Raw genomic sequence first — 21,733 nt, 5'->3', positions numbered from 1 at the left:
TTCTAGTCATTGATGCTCAGTGGGTGACCAGAGGCACTGTGGACTTCGTAGGACTGTAATTAATTGTCCTCTTTTCTCTTACCCCCTTCTCTTGTGCTCCACGTGTGTGTGTGTGTATGTGTGTGTGCATGTGTTTGCGTGTGTGTGTGTGCGTGCGCGCGTGTGTGCGCGCGCGTGTGTGTATACCTGCCATAGTACTTATTACCAAATAACAATAGAAGAAGTCTATCTTTGTGCATATTATGCTTGTTTTGGTTAATGATTTAATTTATTATAAAACATGAGGGTTTTTTTCTGGGCTCTTAAAAAGTGTAGAAGAATATTGAGCTTTTAGGGTTTTTTAAAATATTTTCTTCTTGTAGAAATGGAATGAGTGTGCTTAGTGACCAATATGTGAATTACGGAAAAAAACCCCACAAGATTAATGTCAAAGTAGGACTTAATTTAAATATTAGCTTCTTTCACCGTCTTCCAACTTCTCCAGAAGTTACTAGCACGAAAGCTTCATTTTTCACATTCCTGGTGTTAAGTGTGTGTTGAGGAAACTCAATGCTAATTCTAAATACTTGCTTCATTATCCTCAAACCCTGCGGAAACTGTAGGGTTTGTCAGCATACTTCAGCATAGTAGAAGTCGGTCCTTGGCGCTGTGTCCTTCAGCTCACAGTACTTTGCAGTGCCCCCTCCCACCCCGCAACTTAATCCCTTTCAGAAGCATCTGCAAACGTTTTTAGGAAAATCATCTATTCATACTGTGAAGATAAAAATAGAAGCATTGACTATTCCTTCAGCACAGGTTTTGCGGGGTTCCTTTGGTGTGCTGAATCTTCTTCTATTTAAAGGAATATTACCATCGACCTCACACCATGGTAGTACTTGGAATTTCTGATTCTGGACACCTTCACCCCGACAGGGGAGTTTCCCTTTATTGGATAGGGACATCCAGGTTCCAACCCCTTCCTGCCTCTCCTTCTTACCAGGTCTCAAGGTGTCATATCTGAAAATGTTATGTCATCTATCCCTGCCTTCCTTCCCTCTGCCCTCCCTCCAGTTTAAATTAAGAACATAAAATTTGTCATCTTAATTATCTAAATTATTTCGAAGTGTATATAAAGTTCTTGGTGCTGTTTTGTTTTTGTTTTGTATTAATCTTTTTTTTTGAGATGGGGTCTCTGTGTTTTCCAGTGGCTTCACATTAGTGACCTCAAGTGATCCTCTTGCCCCAGCCTCACTATAGGTGGGACTAAAGGAACACACACTGCACTTAGCTTATGTTCTTACCTTTTAATTATTTTTGTGTTCATTCGCCACAATTTTGCATGTGGTTATGAACCACTGAAGGGTTTGGGCCATGGTTGTCACTTTTTTCTGCATTTGATCAGTGCATTCATCACCTGGCTGTTACTTCCAAGCCTGATGTTTTTGCATTCCTGACTTTGTCTAGAAAACAGCAGATGTTAAACATCTGATGCTGAGTTTATTTCTTTTAGGAAAAATTTTCAGCTGTGGATTTGAAGACGGTTTGTGTGAGGAATCAATGTCTCAGCCTTTTAAAAAATAAATGCCTTAAAATAAGACACAGATGATTATGAGGAAAATTCTCACTGGGGGAAAAATCATTGTAAAATAATAGAAATTAGTATTTTTTATTTCCTTTCAGCAAAACTAGTATGATCAATACTATATGTGTATGCCTATGCTTGTTTTTTCCTAAACCGTAACATTGAACACTTTCTATTAATCATTCTGTCTTCTCAAGACTTTAGTTATTGTCGAGTGTGGTGATGCATGCCTGTAATCAGTGACTCAGGAGGCTGAGGCAGGAGGATAGAAAGTTCAAAGCCAGCCTCAGCAACTTAATGAAGCCCTGTCACAAAATAAAATACAAAAGGGACTAAGGGACTGGGGATGTGGCTCAGTGGTTAAGTGGCCCTTGGTTCAATCCCCAGTACCAAAAAACAAACAAACAAACAAACAAACAAAAAACCCCACAAATGCAGTTATTGTCATTTCACATTGCTTGGTTAAGAGTGAAAGTCTTGGTGCATTTGATTTATGTCCAGAATGCTCATATGCTATACTCTGTGAGGAATTAGATTGGTTTTGATACAACTTTCTTTTTGGAAACTTTAGAAATTAAGTGAGTAAAATAGTGTCCTTTGCAAACATAGACAAAATTTCATGATATCCAGATACGAAACTTACTAGTAACCTATTAAGAAACTATCAATTGCTTTCCATATTTAAGCAGCTAATGGATAGAAATACTCCTTGAAAGCTAGTTTTCTTCTTTAAAAAATGTAGTTTGATTGTTGGGCATGTACAAGTGTCAGAACTACTCTTTATTAGGTCAGATATTTTATTATATTCTTGGATGGATGGATGAAGATAAACACTTTCTGAATTAGCCTCTTCCTACCATCACATATAATTCCCATACTACATTGAATCTTAAATGGTACACATACCACTAATATTGTACTGATTTAAATTGCTTGTTTCAATTCCTAATAGGTTTGTTTTTCTCTATCTTTTAATAAAATGTGCCTAGAGAGCAGGGACTTGCTCACTTACCTGTATTTTGTAAATGCCTGCTATGGAATAGACAGGGAACAAGGATCCACAAATGGAATAATTGTAAGCTTGCTTGCAGAAAAATTATATTCAGAATATTTATATTTTAGTAGGTAATGTGTACTCTCAAAAAAGCAGTGGACAACAAACATCCTCTGATGCTTTTTCTTGTAATAATCTGTGGATTTTTATTAGCATTCCAAACAATTTTTCTTCTATTACAAACGATCTTGTATCTATAGTGGATAATCAGTTAATATTTTGATGAATAAAAGATAGACACTTTTCTGGATTCACCTCATGGAAACCTGAGTAAATTATGTTTTTAATGTTCTTATCATTGATATTAACATTAATCAAATATCACAGAAGGGCAGATTCCCATTTTAATATCTCTGAGAAAAGTGATTTATACATTGTGATCTTTAAAACAGTGTATTAGGAAAAACTAAAACAAACCAGTCACTGTCATAACAGATTCCATTTTCTCCCCCAGATTTCGTAGTTCTATAGGAAGGATGGACTTTTCCTCCAAGGCCTCTTATGCATTTCTTTCTTTTCCGCCTGTTAGTTGCGTGTTCACAGACAATGCTGTGCTTTTGGGATAACAGTATTTTTGTGAGAACAGAGGGCAGGCTTATAGGAAGCATATCAGTTTTCTGTTACTGGGTAACAAAATTCCACAGCAATACCCAGTTCCCTGAGTTGGGACCTCAAGTGGTTCAGCTGGGTCCTTCCTGGAGTCTAACACTCAAGGTGCTGGCCAGCCTGTGTTCTTAGGTGAGGCCCTGGGGAAAAATCTAAGCTCATTCAAGTTTTTGGCAGGGCCTCAGTCCCTGTTTCCTGGCTGTTGGCTAGGGACTGATTTTAATTTCTAGAAGCTTTTAGAAGGCATTTGCAGTTTTATGCCATATGGATCCTCTTGGGAACATTGTAGCCAGTAGGAATATCCCTTGTCAAATCCTTCAGGTGCGTTTAGTTTCTCCTCTGTGACAAGCCAGGGAAAACTGTTTTAAAGGGTCAGAGGATTAAGGTAGGCCCATCTAGATAATCTCTCTATCTGAAGTCCAGTGGGCTGTATTATATCTTAATCATGACAGTAAAATTAGAGTTCCTGATATTTACCATTGTGGGGAGGTGGGTGGTGATCCTGGGGCCATTTTTAGAATTCTCCCTCAGTTCAGTTAGGCTGCTCGGGAAATGCCAGATTGACCCCGATGCTTACACAGTCACATGTTGCTGAATGACAGGACTTTTCTGTGAACTGCATTGATAGGTGATTCTGTCGTGCGAGCATGACAGAGTGTGCCTACCCAAAGCCAAATGGTACAGGTCAATCACATGACGTGGCCTCTTGATGCAGTCAGGTGACACAGTCAGTAAACAGGAGATATATGAGGCTGCTGCTGGCATAACACTGCATATTAAAAAACTTTGTTTTTTTGAATAAGTAGTACACTCAAATAATGATGAAAAGTGTAGTTAGTAAATACATAAACCACCAGCAGAGTCATTTGTTATCATGGTCAAGAATTACATACTATACATAATTGTGAGCTGGCCTTTTTGATGACTGGCAGCATAGTATGTTATTCACATCGGCATCACACAAGCACATGAGTAATAAAGCATTGACTTGACAAGGGCTGCGAGGTCACTGGTGGATAGGCATTTTTCAGGTCTATTTTCAGATATGTGTTCATGATTGATTAAAATGGCGTTATGTGGTACATGACCATAACACCATTACTTTGAGTTGATGAAGACTGGGTGTTGCAGATTTTTTTTTTTTTTTTACTTCTTAAACTTTGTTTTTATGGCGAAGAGAAGCAGTTCTATCCTTCACACATGGAGATGTTATTACATTTTCAATGGTAGGGCTGAGAATTTGATGTTTGTGATTTTCATTTATTGTTCTGTATCCTTCATCCACTCACCCCCAGGTTAGTGGTGGCCCCATGAGGCCTGGAGTCAACTATGCAGTCTTGCAATTAACATAGAAACCAAATTGATCCAGGCTAAGGGCTTAACCTAGGTCAACAACTTGACAATGAGGGTCATGGAAGAGAAATGAACTTGACAAGCTGGGCCGCGGGGAGCCACTCTGAGTTGATGATCAGAGGAGAGTGATTTGCCAAAATCATCGTTTTTGGCAGATTAACCTGGAAATTATGTGGATGCTGAGAGTGGAGAGGCCAGACGCAGAAACTGTCAAGCAGTTCAGAAATGAATGTTCCTTTGTCAGTGACAAGGGAGATTTAGAAACGTATTCTGCTCCTGAATTACATTAATAGCAGTAGTTTTGTTGAAATGGAACGAGAAAGCATAAACAAGACACAAAAGAAAAACCAGGCTGTTTTTCAGGACCTGCCATAGCTAGGGTGGTCTGCTCATCTTTGGGTACTTTTGCGGGGACCACATAAGTGTTCACCAGGTATGTTGTCAGGTAAATCATCAGTTTATTATAGAACTTGCTTTTGCAACTAGGTTTATGAGTATTTAAGGGATTATACATTTGTGGTTTTTAAAATCACTTGAAAAAAGTTGTTAACCAGAGGCACACAAGTTAAAATGCATCTCAAATAACATGTTTTATAAGGAGTCATCTTTCATATTCATGGCTCTTGGTCTAGCATTCTCCTCCACCTCTTGCAAAGAAGCAGCATTCCTTTAAATGAGATGGATAATGGATCCGTAACATTGATTCCTCCAGTGATAGATGTTCATTGTTTCTGAAATTCATACTTCTCTCTGTTGGAATTACAGACATAATCACATACTTGTGGTTTTTCTTGGAGTCAGTATTCAAAGAAAGTTGGGCACACACTTCCTATTCCTTCAACTGTTCAACCAAAGAATTTTTAGAATAATAAAAAAAAAATCAGCAAAAAAAATTATCTGTAAGCCTGGGAAACAGAGAGTGAATACATCTGTTTTTACATAAGTCCTAAAATTCTGGTTTTCCAAATATGCCATGTGGAGTTCTCACCACATAGTTGGGTAAAATTTTCCATGTTTGCAATGGAACTTGACGTGAAAATCAAACTGTATGTCTTTGTTACCATGGGAAGGATAACATTTAATTTCATCTTGTGTGACTAAACAAAGTTCTGATGCAATGTGGTTAACTGTAAATAAAGGGCATAGAAATTTGCAATTTAGCAGCAGAGATGCTGAAGTCCTGATGGTTTTAAGGCAGCTGATGTAGTAAATAATGCACTGGTTCAAGTTTACTGTATTCTTAGCTCACTCTGAGCCAGGCACTGTTCTGGAAACTGGGGATATAGCAGAAAATAGACAGTAGGTTCTGTCCTCCTGAGACTTTAGTGACATGAAGCGAAGAACACAGAAGAAAAGTACATAAAGCATTTAGTTTTTCAAATCGTAAAAAGTGTGATAGAGGAAAATGAAACAGAGACAGGGATGGATGTCTGTATTGCAGGGTGTGTGGGAGTGGCAGCTTTAGAGAGGCTGCAGGGCAGTGTTCTAGATAGCTCTTGTTGGGGGTGAGCAGGCCCTACCAGCATGGTGAAGATGAGGGGCTATCACTTTGTGACTCGCTAACTTTCTGGTAGACCCCATCTCAGCAGCCAGAATAGAGATTCTGCTGCTGGCTTTCAAGAAGTGAGCTGCCACATTTAACAGGATCTATGAAAAGCCACAGAGCTGGGGACTGTGAGCAGCTTCTGGGATCTGAAAAGTGGGCCTCCATCTTTCAACCACAGGGATCTTGATTTTTTCCCAAGTGTACAGACCTGAGGCCTTTAGAGAGAAAGGTGTCCCAGATGATATCTTGATCAGATGACCTAAGTAAGCCATGCCTGGACCTCAGCCTGTGAAGACTCTTAAATAAAAATGATGTTGGTTTAGGCTGCAGAGTTTGTTATATCACAGAAAACCAACACATTTTGGGCCAGGGAAGTATTCACTAGGATGGGATGTTTGGGACAGAACAGGGCAGGAAGGAGGTGAGTCCTGTAGCTTTCTGTGGAAAATGATCTGAGACAGAGGCAAAGTCCCTGGAGCAGAGGGTGGCTGTCATGTGCAGCCAGGTGGGAGATGCTTATGTTTTATGGAGTTGGGGTGGTATCATGCTGCTGGTGGTTAGGTCACAGTTCACTGGGAGCCACAGTGGAAAGGGCCATTGAGCCATTGGAGGTTTCTAATTTTGCTTAAAGGTGGTGGGAAGTCATTTGGGAGTGACATGGTTTGACGTCAGTTTTAATAGGCTATCCCGAGGTTGCTATGCTGAGAAGACTGTGGAGCTGCTAGGGTCTTCCAGAGGGCACAGGCAAAGAGATCACAGCGATAGCATCTTGGACAAATGTCTAGCTGTATAGGCGGTGAGGAATGTTCAAGTTCCATAAATTCTTTGAAAATTGAGTGTATAGGATTTAAAAACAACCTGTGTCTATGATGTGACAGAAAGAAGAAGGTAAGAGACGATTTCAGGGTTTCTGTCCAAAGCAACTGGTAGGAGAGGAGTATGGTGTGTGGGGAGGAGCTCAGTTTGACATGCTGTTGACATCACTTGGAGCCATTTTGTGGGCATTGGATGTACCAGTCTGGAGTTCAGGGGAAAGGATGGACTGGAGGTGTAAATGAGGGAGTTGGTATTGTGTCCCAAGCCACACAGGTCCCTAAGGCTGCCAGTATAGATAGGTAAGAAGAGGGTTAAGACCAGAGCCTTGGTACCTCAGTAAAATATTTTAATTATTTTGTGTCAATATTTTTTTGATTTATTATAAGCTTTTGTTCAATATTTGACCTCACTTAAATTATTTTTTTCTATTATTTTCTGGAATTTTAGCTCACTTAAACAATTTTTTTCTGCTTTTGTTCAGTATATCTTGTTATATGTTGTAAATTGAGTTGAGGGCATGAAATCTCCTGACAGGAAAATTCTAGCATAACTAGGAGTAGTTGGCACCCACAAGACCAGATCAAGTTTTCTTCTAGGAAAATTCTAGCCTAACTAGTTGTAGTTGGCACCTACATGACCAGATCCCCTTTTCCTGAGAACAAATTGAGGTATGAATCTGAAGTTTTCTTTCATCCCTAATTGAACAAGAGCCGACACAAGTTTTATATACAATGTCCCTTGGAAGGCTGAGGATGTAGCTGAGTGGTAGAGTGCTTGTGTACCATGTGTGAGGCCTTGGGTTAGCTCTAGAGTACCTGAAAAAGAAAAGAAAAAGAATATAGTGTCCCTCAGAACCTATAATAGAGTGGCTCCAGGACTCCTGAAGATACCAAAATCCATCAAGCATCAAATCCGTTATTCAAAATGACAAAGTGTTTGCATATAGTCTACAAGCATCTCTAGATGTTCTATAATACCTAATACAATACGGATACTGTATAAGTAATTTTATATTGTATTGTTCAAGGAATGATGCCATGGGGGAAAAAGTCTGTACATGTTGAAATTGAAAAATATATATATTTTTGATCTGAGTTTGGTTGAGTCCAGGGGTAGGGAACCCATGGGTACAGAGGACTGATTGTATTTCACCCTGGGCCTCAACTTCATTAGTGAGAAATAGGTCAACAATCACTGTGGCTTTTCAGAAGGAGAGTTATAGAATTTCCATTATAGTTTGCTACATTTCCTCAGATACACACAACTAAACAAGTAGACACAAAAGAGTAGGAGGGTAGACTACGAGTTTAGCAGGTAGAGCAAGATGGAAGATGCAGAATAAAGGAGGAGGTGAGAATATGCTTTCTGGATCCTTGGTATTCTACACTGACTGAGAAGCCTTGGGACCAGTATATTTGTAGGTGGATTTTCGATGGGAATAGGGAGACCCATGTCCTTCAAAAGCGGAAGGCTTCTACGTGTAGGTAGATGTATTTTTATAGAAGTAACCCCTTTAGTTCATTAGTCCTTTTGGGGGGCTAGTTATATATTTACTCGTGTCTTAAACATTATTTCATAACACTTTTGCAGTCCTTTTTTTCTGTCCATTTTTTTATGTGGCATTACCAGGTGGGCTATTTGATTTAGTATTGAATTACTATAGATGACAACTAATTCTCCAAGTGGTACCTTTTTTTTTTTTTTTTGGAAAGAATCAAACAGAAGGTGAGAGAAAATATTTGGGAACTCAGATAGTTATTTATACCCTCTCTTATTCCAGAAAGGACTCCAAGCAGCAGCCTTTGGGATCTTGGGTTTCCAGGAGTTTGCATACTGTAATGAGGTCAGCAGCCCAAGGCAGCCATACTGGCCTTGCCATCCAGGACTGTTAACAGCAGGGTCAGAGGGCAGCAGGGTCTCAGCATATGCACTGACGTACTAAAAACTGCAGTATTAAAAGTCCAGAGCAGCTACCTGCTGGACCTCCCGGGATGGAGCATTTGCTCAGATCTGACTAGTCCATGTGTGGTGCTTGGGGTCTTATTATTGTTGTTGTTTGATCTCTCTCTGACCAAGTTTTATTTTTGCTTCAAAACTTGTAATGAAGTATTAATTTCATTGTGAATTTATACAGCAGACCCAGAAATCATTCATATTCATTTATATTTATTATAGAGAGTTGTCATCTTTCATTATAAATTTGTGAGGGTGGCTCTGTAATGTACTTCAAAAATTGCAAGTGCTGAAGATCATTTTATAACATGATTGAAAAATACAAACTCCAATACATACTCTGGCTTTTTAAATTAGTAATATTAGGAAGACATATGGTCAAATGTGAGCAGATTATAGCATGGATTCATACTCCCCCTCTGTCTTTTCCTGTGACTCTTGTTTTAACTGACTTTATTTGAATAGGTTTGCTATATTTTGGGTGATGCAGTGTCTTTTTTGCCTTTTTCTTTTCTCCTTCCCACTTGGGCTTATGCTCCTTCTTGATATTTAAATAGTTACCATTGCTGATCTGATAATTACATTTTAATTAATGTTCCTTTAGCCTGTGAATACGCATTCTTTTGTGTCATTTGAGAAGGACACATTGTGCTTTTTCTCTGCTCCCTACTGTTTTGTGTGTTTTTCCAAGCGTGGTATTTTCAGTGGTCTTTTGAAGTTGAGTGAATCAATTGTGCTCTTAAGTGACAGAGTGATTTTTTTTTTTTCTTTTCAGGGTGCATAGGACCTGTTAAGAATCAAACCTGGTCAAATGAATCACCTCTTGTAAGTAGCTCACTTTGTTTAGCCATCTCATATCACACGTGAAACGTACTCCAGCAGTGATCAGCATTAACACCTGTTAATGTGTACTGTACAAGAAAAGATGGTGTATTGGTCAGCTTTATGTCACTGGGACCAAAATGACTGACAAGAACAACTTAGAGGCAGAACATCATCTTAGAATGGCATGGCAGAGGAAGGCTGCTTAGCTTATGGCAACTAGAAAAAAGAGAGAGATGGGAAGAAGCCAAGGACAAATTCCTTCCATGACCTACTTCCTCCAACCATGCCCCACCTGCCCACAGTTACCACCCATTGACCCATTAAAATTAGTAATCCATCAAGTGGATTAGTCCACTGATTTAGGCTACAGCTCTCACAATCAAATCTTTTCATCTCTAAGCATTCCTGCATTGTCTAACATGAACTTTTCAGGAGACACTTCATATCCAAATTGTAAGAGATAGACACCCTCAAATCTTACATTTTTTGATGAAAACTAGCAACATCCAGAACTCAGAAACTTTGACCACATCTACAATTATAATTTGCTTATTGTTGGTTCTTTCTGACTTTGAAGTTTCAATTTGCAGTATATATTAGAGACTAGATTCTATACATTATTTCAATTTAGTCTAGATGAGGGGTTGCGGACTATCGCCTTTGGGGGACAAATCCAGCTCATTGTTTCATAAATAAAGTTTTATTGGCACATGACAAGATACTCATTCATGTGTTGATTATGGCTGTTTTCACACTGTAGTGTCCTGCAAGACAGAAGATATTTACTCTTTGGTCTTTTATAGAAAAGTTTGCCAACTGCTAGTATAGAATATTTAACTCTTTTAAGCTAGAAATTTTGTCATTAATTTTGGAATAATTGATACTTATAGCTTTTTTGTCAGGAAGAGTCTGTATAGAAGTTAGGTAATGGTTGAAAAAATTAAAATTTAGGTGTTAATTTGCTTTCTGGTACCAGTGCAATTTCTACAATTTATTAAAGTGTGTTTAACTTACGAAACATAATGTGGGGAAATGTTAAATAAGAAGTATCAAAAAGAATACAGTGAAATGTTATGTGAACCTAAGAATTCGGTTGCATTTTCATAGAGCTAGATAACATTTAAAATGAAAACCTTCATGAGGTCGTAATTCACTTGTCTGCTGAGGCCTCCCTTATAAATTGCCCAGGATGACATGTTTATAGCCTAAAGCGAAGGTTGGATTTGCTTTGACTAAAGTTAGATGAGAGCTTACGTTTGCTCAGGCTCATGTGTATGTGTGTGTGAACATTTTGTTTTTTGATGGGTTAATTAAATTTTCATATAGATACATAGTTTATTTGAACTGATGCTCTGTTCTCTGTGGGCTTTTGGTGGTTAACATGCATTCCAATGTCATTATGACAGCCCACCCACCCGGGTCTTTCAGCCCCACTCCAAGTGTCATTACAGGAGTGTTGTCATGCAGTCTGGAACCCTGACTGTGAACTCTTATGTGTCCTCTCCTTTCTCTCCTCTTGGACTTTAGTGGCTAAGGTAGAACCCAAGGCTCAGAGTAAGGAAGCCTGCATTTTTAGCGGGAATGAGCTGCTTTTCTTCCCTAAAGCTGGTAAATGAGGGTGACAGAATCTAATTACTCCTTGATTTATTTACATCATGTGGTCAAGGGCAAGTTCATTGCATGAAAACGCACTTGGCTGATGTCCCTGTCATGTGGCCTAGCTGTGGGCAGTCTGGAGGGCTCTGCTCCTCTATGTGGGCCCTGGTGGTGGGTCCCTGCTCCACTTGGCCAGAGTACTGGGTGGGTGAGCTCACAGGTCCCCTCAGGCAGCTCCCCTCTGGGGCAGACTGCTGAGGGGGCTCTTAGTAGAGGGACCTGAACAAAGCTAGATTCACACACCCCACACATACAGGGCATGTTTGGGCATCTAAGTGTAATATTTTTGGCAGGGCCACTCTTTTCTATTTCCTGGACACTGGGAAATTAGTCTGTAGTTTATTTTCTTAAGCTATATGACTTAATGATTTTTCTCATTTTTTAATTTCATTTTTTCTTATTTTTAAATTTTTTCTTAAGGGTTCAAATTCTCTGAAACAAACTGTTTTAAATCAGTGTGCCCCCTTTCATGCCCCTCAAGCTCTTCCTGTTAAGACACTGAAATGGTCTTGTAGCTCAGAAACAGTCCTGTGGCTTCTTGGTTCAAAGCTGTTTCTTTGGGGTTCACTGCCAGTGTGCCCTCTGTTCTATTTACCATTTGGTGGCTGGAGAAGTTAGTGATCTCTCCATCACTTTCCTCCACCATAAAATGGTGAGAGTAGAGTCTGCTTCCTGGGACTGTTGCAGGGGTTGAATGGTTAGTGCCCTTCCAGCACCGGCCCAGCACTTTTTGAAAAGTGTTCCCTGGGGCTCACTATTCCAGGGCCTTACCTGGGGCTTGTGTTGCATTTGCTCCTCTTTCATTCAGGGGTGGTGCCCACTGTCTGCTTTGAATTGTCCTATGTAATGTCCTTGGAAAAGTTTACCCACAGGGAAGCTGTTTTGTCACTGATGTGTTCTAGAATCCTCAGCAGGTGGCTTTTTTATTGTTTTAAAAATTCTCCACGGGGAAGACAACCCATCAGTTGCAAGAGGCACAGCTCTTTCCTCTCCTCTCCTTTTGAAGCTATGAAGTAGCTATTGTGAAATGTCATGTCAAGTGTTTGTATTGATGAGGAAACTGGGTCTCAATGAAGTTAAGCAATTTAAACTAAATTCATATAGCTACTAGGAAACACAACAGAGATTTAAATCCAAGGCTTTTTTTTGTTGTTGTTGTTGGTTATTTGTTTTTTTTTGGAGGGGAGGGTTACTGAGGATTGAACCCAGAGGTACTTAACCACTGAGCCATACCCCCAGCTCCTTTTATTTTTTGTTTTAAGACAAGGTCTCACTAAGTTGCTTAGGGCCTCGCCAAGTTATTGATGCTAGATTGGAACTTGTGATCCTCTTGCCCAGCCTCCCAAGTCACTGGGATTACAGGTGTGCATCCCCATACCTGGAACCAATATTCTTTTAAAAGTGTTCTTTTAACCTCAAGAAACTTAGCTGTGAGTTAAGGAATGATATAGGAATCAACAAGAGAAATAGTGATGCAGAAATAAACAAACAAACAAATAAATAAGCGAATAAGTAAGTAAATAAATAAATAAATGAATGAATAAGTGAATGAATGAATGAATAAGTGGGTGAGTGAATAAATAAATAAATAAATTGACACACATACACATGTATAATTGCATATATTTTAGTTGTATAAAATATACATTCATTCCATCCTGAAAACTGCTTTATTACAAATATGAGACAAATAAAAGAAAATTGGCCATTTAGAAGCTAAGCAGTTAAAATATTAATTGAAAACAATAAAGAAACCTATCTTACATGGATTTTAACAGTGATAAATTTTATAATATAGCCTACATATGAATAGGTAAAAGTATTCTCAGATCTTCATAAAGTAATCTTAATGAAAAGGCACATTATGACACTGTTTCATTGACTTTAACTGTCATAAGTGCATGTGGGATTGAGAGTCATTATCTGTTTACAGATACATAGGATTCGAATAAAGGTTCAAAAGAACTTAAAATAATTTATTGAAATGATCAGATCAGGAATAAAACCTTTTGTAAGACTTTATAACCATACTCTATTGGTAATTTTTAACAGAATAGAAGGTTTTAGAGGTAAAATTCACTGATATTAAGTGTACAGTTGGGCTGGGGCTGGGGTTCAGTGGTAGGGCATTTGCCTCACACATGTGAGGCACTGGGTTCAATCCTCAGCACCACATAAAAACAAACAAATAAAGATAATGTGTCCATCTACAACGAAAAGATTATTTTTTTAAAAAAATTGTACAGTTAAACAAGTTCTGATAAATGTAGACACTCAGATAATAAATAACCTTTGTATAGATACAGAACTTTTGGGCTGGGGGTGTAGCTCAGTGGTGGAGCACTTGCCTAACACACATGAGGCACTGGGTTTGGTCCTCAGCACCACATAAAAACAAATAAGTAAAATAAAGGTATTGTGTCTAGCTATGACTAAAAAATTTTTTTAATTAAAAAAAAAAAAGATGTAGAACATTTGCATCATCCCAGCAAATTCTGTCTTTCCATTTTCCAGTTAATTCCCACTTATCCAGCTCTGGAAGGCATCATTGTTCTGATTTCATTCTTCCTGAATCAGTTGTTATGTTTTTAAAATTTATATGAGTGGAATCCTTTAGCAATGGCTCTTTGTGCTGGTTCCTTTTATTCAGTACCATGTCTTTGACTTTTGTCTTCCTCGTCATATCTGTAGATCATTCCCTTTCATTGATAGTAGTATTTATTCCATTGTGTGCATACACCACAGTTCATTTATCTCTTTTCCTGTTAGTGTTTGTATTGTGCATTTTGAATGAAGTTGCTGTAAATTTTGCTGAGTAAGTCTTTTCGGACATATATTTCCATATATCTTGAGTGGTACCTGAGAGTGGAATTGCTGGGTCAGAGGATAAATGTTTCAGTAACTTTATAGAAACTTCCAAGCTTTCTCTTAGCAGTGCTGGAGGGTTGCAGTTCTTTCATATCCTCTCCAACAATGAAAATTTCTTCATTTTCAGCGATTTGAGTGACTATGAAGTGTCATTGAAGTTTTGATTTTCATTTCTTTGATACCTAACGATGCTAAGTGCCTTTTCATGTGCTTGCAGATCATTTATTTCTTCTTTGTGAAATGTGTTCAAGTTTTTTTTTGTTGTTTTTGTGAAGTTGGATTGTTATTCTTTTGTTATGGATTTATAGGCGTTTTGTTTTTTTTTCCTGGCTAAATATTTTTTCAGGTTTATGTATTAGATCTGTTGCCCCACAGTTACTATCTTGCTTTTTCAATTAAGTGTCATTTGACAAGCAGACATTTTTAATTCTTTAAAGACCAATTTATTGATTATTTTATAGAGATCTTTTTGGGGATTTCAGAAAATGTCTACACTGCAAGGTTGCTCTTCTTATTCTAAATGCTGCATAATTTTTGTTTTTGACTTTTATGTGTGTGATCTATCTCAGATTGATATTTTTGCAAAGTAGGTGTCCAAGTCTACGGTTTTTTTTCCAAATGGATATTCAATTGTTCCATCTTCATTTGTTGAAAACGCTTTTCATGTTTGTTTTTTTTTTTTTTAATCGTCTGAGTGTATTTGTCAAAATCAATGGTATGTATGTGGCTCTGTTCCTAGACTCTCCTCTTGTTTGGGTCTGTTGGGTCTTATTAACACTACAATGTTAGGATGACAGTGCCTTTGTGGAACAAGCTTCACTGACCTTCTGGGGAGGAGGATACTTTCTTATCAGTGTGACTGCAGATCACCATCCATCTGGCTTCCTCACAGTGGCTCACATTTCCACAAAGTGCATGACATCACTAATACATGATTCCAACATTGAATTTTACAGGTGGAATGTGTTATGCAGTTGGATGACTTCAGTTTGTTCAGATTAAAAAAAAAAAAAACTGGTGCAGTGCATTCCATTTCACTGCGATTTAGGTCAGAGAATTATGCTGAAAAGAAATATGTATGAAGGCATGAGTGAGCACAGTCTACAGAGCATCTCCAAACTAGTAAATCAAAAAGGAAGATAGATTAACTGAAATTCCAACTAATTTCACACAACTGAGGCCAACCCATATTTTAAAATAACAGTGCTTTGGTGTTGCTTTTTTCTTCATTGTCAGTAGAATTTTTCTTTTTTCCTTTCCTATAAAATACATCCTCCCAAAAGGTACACAGCATAGAGTATATTTCTGGAGAACATAATTATTTTGCAAAAAGAACAAAGAAGTAGAAGAAATCCTATATAAGTTTTATTACTGAAAATGAAGACATTTTCAGAAGAAGGATAATTACAAATAAAAAAGATCTTCCTGCTGTGTCCTGGGGAATGAGGATCTGTCCATCAGTGCAGGCTCTGCCTCTGTATCACCAAAGGCATCTCAGGGACTAGGGTGGAACATTCATTCTCTTTAACTGGACCACCCATCAGGAGTATGGGGAAGCAAGACCTGTAAGATTTTTCACCCAAAAGAAGCCAGGATCTACTCTATCTTGTATGGATGAGCTGCACCCATTGTAGACAAAGTGAAATTAACGAATTCTTTGGTTTGGCTCTGGAAAGTCCACTAAAGACTCAAGTATTAAAATCTTGTTCCTAAGCTTGGTGGTCTTGGCAAATGGTGGAAACCTTTGGGAGTTGGGGCCTAGGGAGAGGTCTTGGGTCATTAATCTTGAAATGGATAATGGGATCCCAACCTCTTCCTTTGTTTGTTCCTTTCCTGGCTGCCATGAGGTGATAAATTGGCCTCCACTTCAGCTGCTTGTGCCACAAGATGCTGTGTCTCCACAGACCCAGGGCAGTGGAACCAATTGGTCATGTACTGAAATCTCCAAAACTGTGAGCCAGATGAAGCTGACTAACTCAGCCAGGAACACTGATATCCCTGGTGTCATCTCTTCAGTGTGACAGGATACTGAGTACCACCTTTGTAAAGTCTATCCTTGTTTGTGTTTTTAACAATAGAAATAAATCTGAATTCCTGCTTACCTTTTGTGGGGAGGATACTGAAAACTAGAAAACCTTCTTTAATCTGTAAATTTTGCAGAATGCCATCAAGATATTGGGTGGGATGTTCCTGTCACTGCCCTCTGGACTCTTGTAGTTCTTTTCCACTAATCTGTTAGGATTCTGGGTCATTTATTTCTATTACAGAACATTTCTGGGACATTAATTTAAGAGACTTCTGTATAATTGAGTACAGCAATTGCATGTGTAGGCTTGACTCAAACTTTATGATAAAAAAAAAACAAAACATTCATCATATTCCTTTCCATGTAAGAGGAATTTAAGCTCTCCTCTTCATGAGAAGACCTGTCTGCAATGGAATTAAAATAGCATCTCCCCCCTAATGGGAGCACTGACTTGGCAAAGATCATGAGCAGTCATTCAAGAGGAATGCAATTGAATAATTGAAATTTAAATGAGCTTGTAATCTGACTTTGAAAATAAAGGAAAAGAGATACCCAAGAAAGTTTCTTCCAGGTGAAGAAATATCCTTCAAGTCACATCCAGTTTCAAGGCTCATATCATACACATGATAAAAGTAATATAGCAATAAAACTTATCTTTCCATTTGCTTGTTCTCCCCCATACACTGAGACCTGTGCTTAGAAAAGGTGCCCTACATAGGGAAAACTCACATCTTCAAAAACGACTTTCAATTATCACTAGAGATTTACAGTCTGTTCCAGCAATGTTTGGAGCAATTGCCTTTTTTTATGTTGTGTCCATAAAGCATATATTATTAACCCAAGGAAGATCCCTAAATAAGTGACACAGATTTCCTTCTTTATTTAGAAACTATTCTGAGGTTCATACTTTCAAAGGATCCTTTCTCTTTGAATAACTTCTTCCTCATTCTCCAAGGACACAATATTATTCTTGTTAAAAACACCAAGTGATAAATGTTACAGGTGATTCACATTCCCAAAATGAAAACATTCCTATGGTTATTGTCACTGCCTTTAATAGAATTATTAATAGAATTATATGATAAGAATTGTTTCTTTGCTATAGAAGAACACAGAATTGCCATATATATTATTATTTGTATATAGAGAAAAAATAAGGATTCTAAATAAAGTCACAATTTTGAAAAAAAAAATGAAACTGGTTTGTGATTATTTTCAGTGTAAAAAAGATGCCTAGGCTTTACAGGTAATTCCGTACTTACCTGATACAGATGGAGCAGAGCTCAATTTGCTTGAAGGCAGATTTCTGTTAAACAGTTCCCATTTGCTCATTATTTCTATTGTGGAATTTTAAGAATTGATCTCTAGATATAATGAAATTAACCATAAAACATATACATGTAAAGAGAGATAACTTTCTGATATTTGAAACCTGTTGAACCATAATGTATTAATGACACTGAGCTATGATTCACAAGATTTTTAAAACTGTGGAAGAAAGACTATATTCAGTATAGGTTGACACACTGAAATACGATTCCTTTGCTTTACTTTCTTTTAAACTCAGTTCCCACCATGCCAGTAACAAACCAGAAAGCTTCAAAATGTGCCAAGATTCCAGTCCATCTTGAATCACACTAATGTTTCTAACTTTATATCCAAAGAAATTATTTTCTATTTTCTCTATCACTTAAACTTACTGGCTTCTTTCCAGACACTTAAATCTACAGATATTCCAAGTGTATTAGAATATCTTTAGATAAAAAGACAGGATTGTTCAAATAACTAAAGGATGACATATCTGAGGCTTATTTAGCAATGAGCCCTTGCACCAGTGCCAACAGAGGCTTGTCCTAATGTCTGATAATAATTAGCAAATTGGCCGACAATTCCAAGCTGAGCTTTTGGTTTCCAACCTAGTGGTTTGACTGATGGCTGGGAATGGTTAGCCCATCAAAATCCTGTTTGCAAGAGCTGACACTTACATAGGGGTTAACAAAGCCAAGCTGCACTGTGTAGGCTGGCAGCAGGCCAGAGCAGGGCATGAGGCTGCAAGAATCTCTAGGCCTGAGACTTTGAAAGGCTACTTATTAAAAACTTGCCACCTGCAAGCTGGAGTTGTAGCTCTGTGGTAGAGCACATGCTTAGCATTCATGGAGCCCCAGTTTTCATACCTACCACCAGAAGGAGAAAAAAAAAATGTCACCTACAGTTTTTATTTCTTTGTCTTGATTAGAAGTGAAGGAAAAAGTTATGAAGTTTTTATAAATAATTTATGCTCAATGTTAGCAATAACAGAGTAGAAAAATGAAACAGATTTGACAAATTAGCCATCATTACCATGCAGAGATAAAACCTATTCACCTTTTCTATGTATGTATTCACAGACATATATATATATATATATATATATATATATGCAGAGGATTTTAACAAAATCGGAGTCTAGTATACACATCAATATATGACTGTCTCCTAATATCTTATTTCCATTGAATAAGTATTTGTCTATAATATCACTTAAATAATTTTAATGTTCACTTAATTTTATTTATATCTTATCATAATTATCAACTGATTATTGGTAAAGGTTAAAAATTTATTTCCTATACAAAAAAAAAAACTATGATAAATACCCTTTTCTGTTTTTTTGTTTGTTTTTGTATGCAGCCTGAATTATTTCTCTAAGATGATTTTCCGAATGGCTAGGGCAATATATGATTATCTGGATTGTGCTAAGAGTTTGATTATTGTATATTTATAGAGCATACTTCTTTTTCTGAGAGGAGTCAATTTTTCTGACAATATTATTATTTGGCCTGAATATTTCCTTTTTCCAGCAGCCATCAGGAGAGCTTTGATGAGGTTTAGGAAGTGGTTGGCACCCCATAAGTGCTCTCTGTGTCTAAAACTCATTTAATTCACATAAGTCATTAATTCACAGAATTCATGCTAGAGAGATGAGAAGATAGAAGCATAAGATGTTAAGCAGTTTACCCTAGGTTACCATCTAGAAAGAAGCTAGACTGGGATAAAAATGTAATTAGATAGAAGGAGAGAAGAATATGGTGATTCTATTCTAGCAATGTAATTTCTCCCAAGGAATATCATTGAATATACAGCCTGTGAAGTTTTGATATGACCCTTTTCAAGACAACCATCCTGTAGCCTCTGTTAACTTAGAACTTTCAAAAAAGACCTTAGATGAATTTCATAACAAATGATGCTCTTTAATTACATATTTGTTTTGATACGGGTCTAGTCATTCAAACTTCCTCATGTTAAACATAATTATGCACACTTATGTCATGCATACTTGAAGTTTCCCATGAAGCTTTTTCTTAAAATAGCAGCATGTATTTATTACTCATGCAAGATTATATGCTGTGATTGTGGGCAAGAAGTACAGAAATGCATTCAAGAGCTGGCGCTGATGCTATGGGGTTATTTAAAGTGAGAGGAACCTTCATGTAACTGAAATGTTTGGGGATTGCACTTTAGGACGCAGAGCTAAAATTTAGGGCATTTGCTCATGTATTCTATTTCACTATCCTGTGGTCAATATAGAAAGTCCAACACTAGGTTCTGTAGAGAAGACAGAGATTTTCCATGAAGTCAGTGCTTTCATATCCTAGAAGATGTGTTATAGTTTAGATGTGAGGTGTCCCTCAAAAGCTCACGTGTGAGACAGTAGAAGTGTTTAGAGATGGAGTGATTGGGTTATGAGAGCATTAACATAATCAGTGAATTAATCCCTTGTTAGGGATTAACTGAGTGGTAACTGAAGGCAAGTAGGGTGTGTCTCAAGGGGGAGGTGGGCATTGGGAATATGCCTTTGGGGTATATTTTGTGACTGGTGAGTGGAGTCTCTCTCTGCTTCCTGATCATATTCTGAGTTGCTTTCTTCTACCATGCTCTTCCACTATGATTTCACTTTGAGCCCAGAGGAATGTAAGCTGCCATCTGTGGACTAAGACCTCTGAAACCATGAGCTTCAAAGTAAACTTTTCCTCCTCTAATTGTTTGTGTCAGGTCTTTTAGTCACAGCAGTGAAAAAGCTGACTAAACCAAAATGCCTCTTAACTTCCAAAAACATGATAGGATTTGAGGACAGAGGGAAGCTAAAAGCTCAGTATAACTCCTACAACCTAATTCAGAACTCTTATTAGATAATAGTGTTTACTTATTACTATATGGCCTTGCCTTATTAGATTATTGTATCAATTGTGATTTTATTACATTAAAATTATTTCATAATCTCTATTATGCCATTGGGATGATTAATTTTATGTGTGTGTGTACAAACAAACATGATATCAGTGAAAAGAGGAACCAAGTAGGCTCAAGCTATGTACATCTGTAAAATTTTTAAGAATTTTACCAACTAACAGCTTGACTATTCTTAGATGTAGTGCTGGAGGTTCTCAGACAGCCCAAGGTAGCCAGGGCTTCTGTACCTTCATAGGATTGCAACCACAGCTGTTTGGAGCAGGCCTCTGTTCCCCTCCTGAGCCTGCTAGCTTCTTCTTCAATTCACAGCCCCTCCCTGCCACCTCCTTCCCCACCCTCCCATCTCTCTTCTCCAGTACTGTTAAAATGAAAAAAAAAAAAAGGCTAGTCTTTGAGAGGGCACTGTAAGATGCATAACTGGCTTCTAACCCCTACTCCCCAGTGCTGGTGTGCTTGGGTAGCCCAACAGGGTGATTGTTCAAACATGATCATCCTTCCCAGCTGGTGGATTTCCAGGAAGCTCCAAGAGCACACCCATGTGGTGCAGTGCACTGGTACCCAAGGGCTTTCTGGGGACCTGCTTGGGCTGTGGGGTCCACCTCTGGTGAGCAGTGTGGGATACTGGGTACCTGTGAAAGGAATAGGGAGCCAAAGCCATGCATGGCATTGGGGGCAGCTGGAGTGATTTCTAGCAGTCTGTCCAGTCTTTCACAGCCCAAGCATGTTATAGCTGGGCTGAGCACCCAGCATGGCAGATTCTCCAAAAAGAAGAAAAGCTGCTGTTTGGGTGGTAAGAACGGAAAAGGAAGGGCTGGACACTTGCCCACTGATTGTCCTATTTCTGGTAGCCTGAGAGCCTCAGTCCAGGTATCTTTTCTCCTCCGTGCCTGGGGGTGTTCAGTGAGCTGGGGGAGCTGGTTCTTAGTCTGTCTGCCAAGCTCCAGTTCCTAGGATGGAAATGCTCTTCATTTGGGTCTCACCCCATGCTTGATGTAGGCTGGGACCCTGGCTCATCCTGAACCAGGGCTCAGCTGCTGGTCTCTCCTCCTCCTGTCTCCTACAGAGCTGGGGGTGCAGAACAGGACTTGAACCCCCCCCCCCCCCCGCCCGTAACATGGCATGTGGAGACACAGCATCCTGAGTGACTGGCTTGTGACTTGCCCTCCCTCTTGGTGCCAGGTGCTGTTCATCAGAGAAGAAACTACACTCAGCCCTCTCTCAACAAGGAGTTTGAATAAT

At 38.4% G+C, this 21,733-nt stretch overlaps 1 protein-coding gene across 4 annotated transcripts in view; it reads left to right on the top strand.

Annotated features, from left to right (window-relative positions):
- Fam110b (family with sequence similarity 110 member B) overlaps positions 1-21,733 on the top strand; it is a 150,618-nt gene that overhangs the window by 57,989 nt on the left and 70,896 nt on the right. For all 4 annotated transcript variants that reach the window (XM_071602350.1, XM_071602351.1, XM_027932920.2 and 1 more), the window contains one exon: positions 9,665-9,714. The gene's annotated coding sequence lies outside the window, so the exon portion shown is untranslated. The remainder of the gene's footprint in view (positions 1-9,664; positions 9,715-21,733) is intronic.

Source organism: Marmota flaviventris, chromosome 15, assembly GCF_047511675.1.
Source record: "Marmota flaviventris isolate mMarFla1 chromosome 15, mMarFla1.hap1, whole genome shotgun sequence".
In the NCBI taxonomy this organism is placed as follows: domain Eukaryota; kingdom Metazoa; phylum Chordata; class Mammalia; order Rodentia; family Sciuridae; genus Marmota; species Marmota flaviventris.
This window is presented reverse-complemented; position numbering and strand designations above follow the sequence as displayed.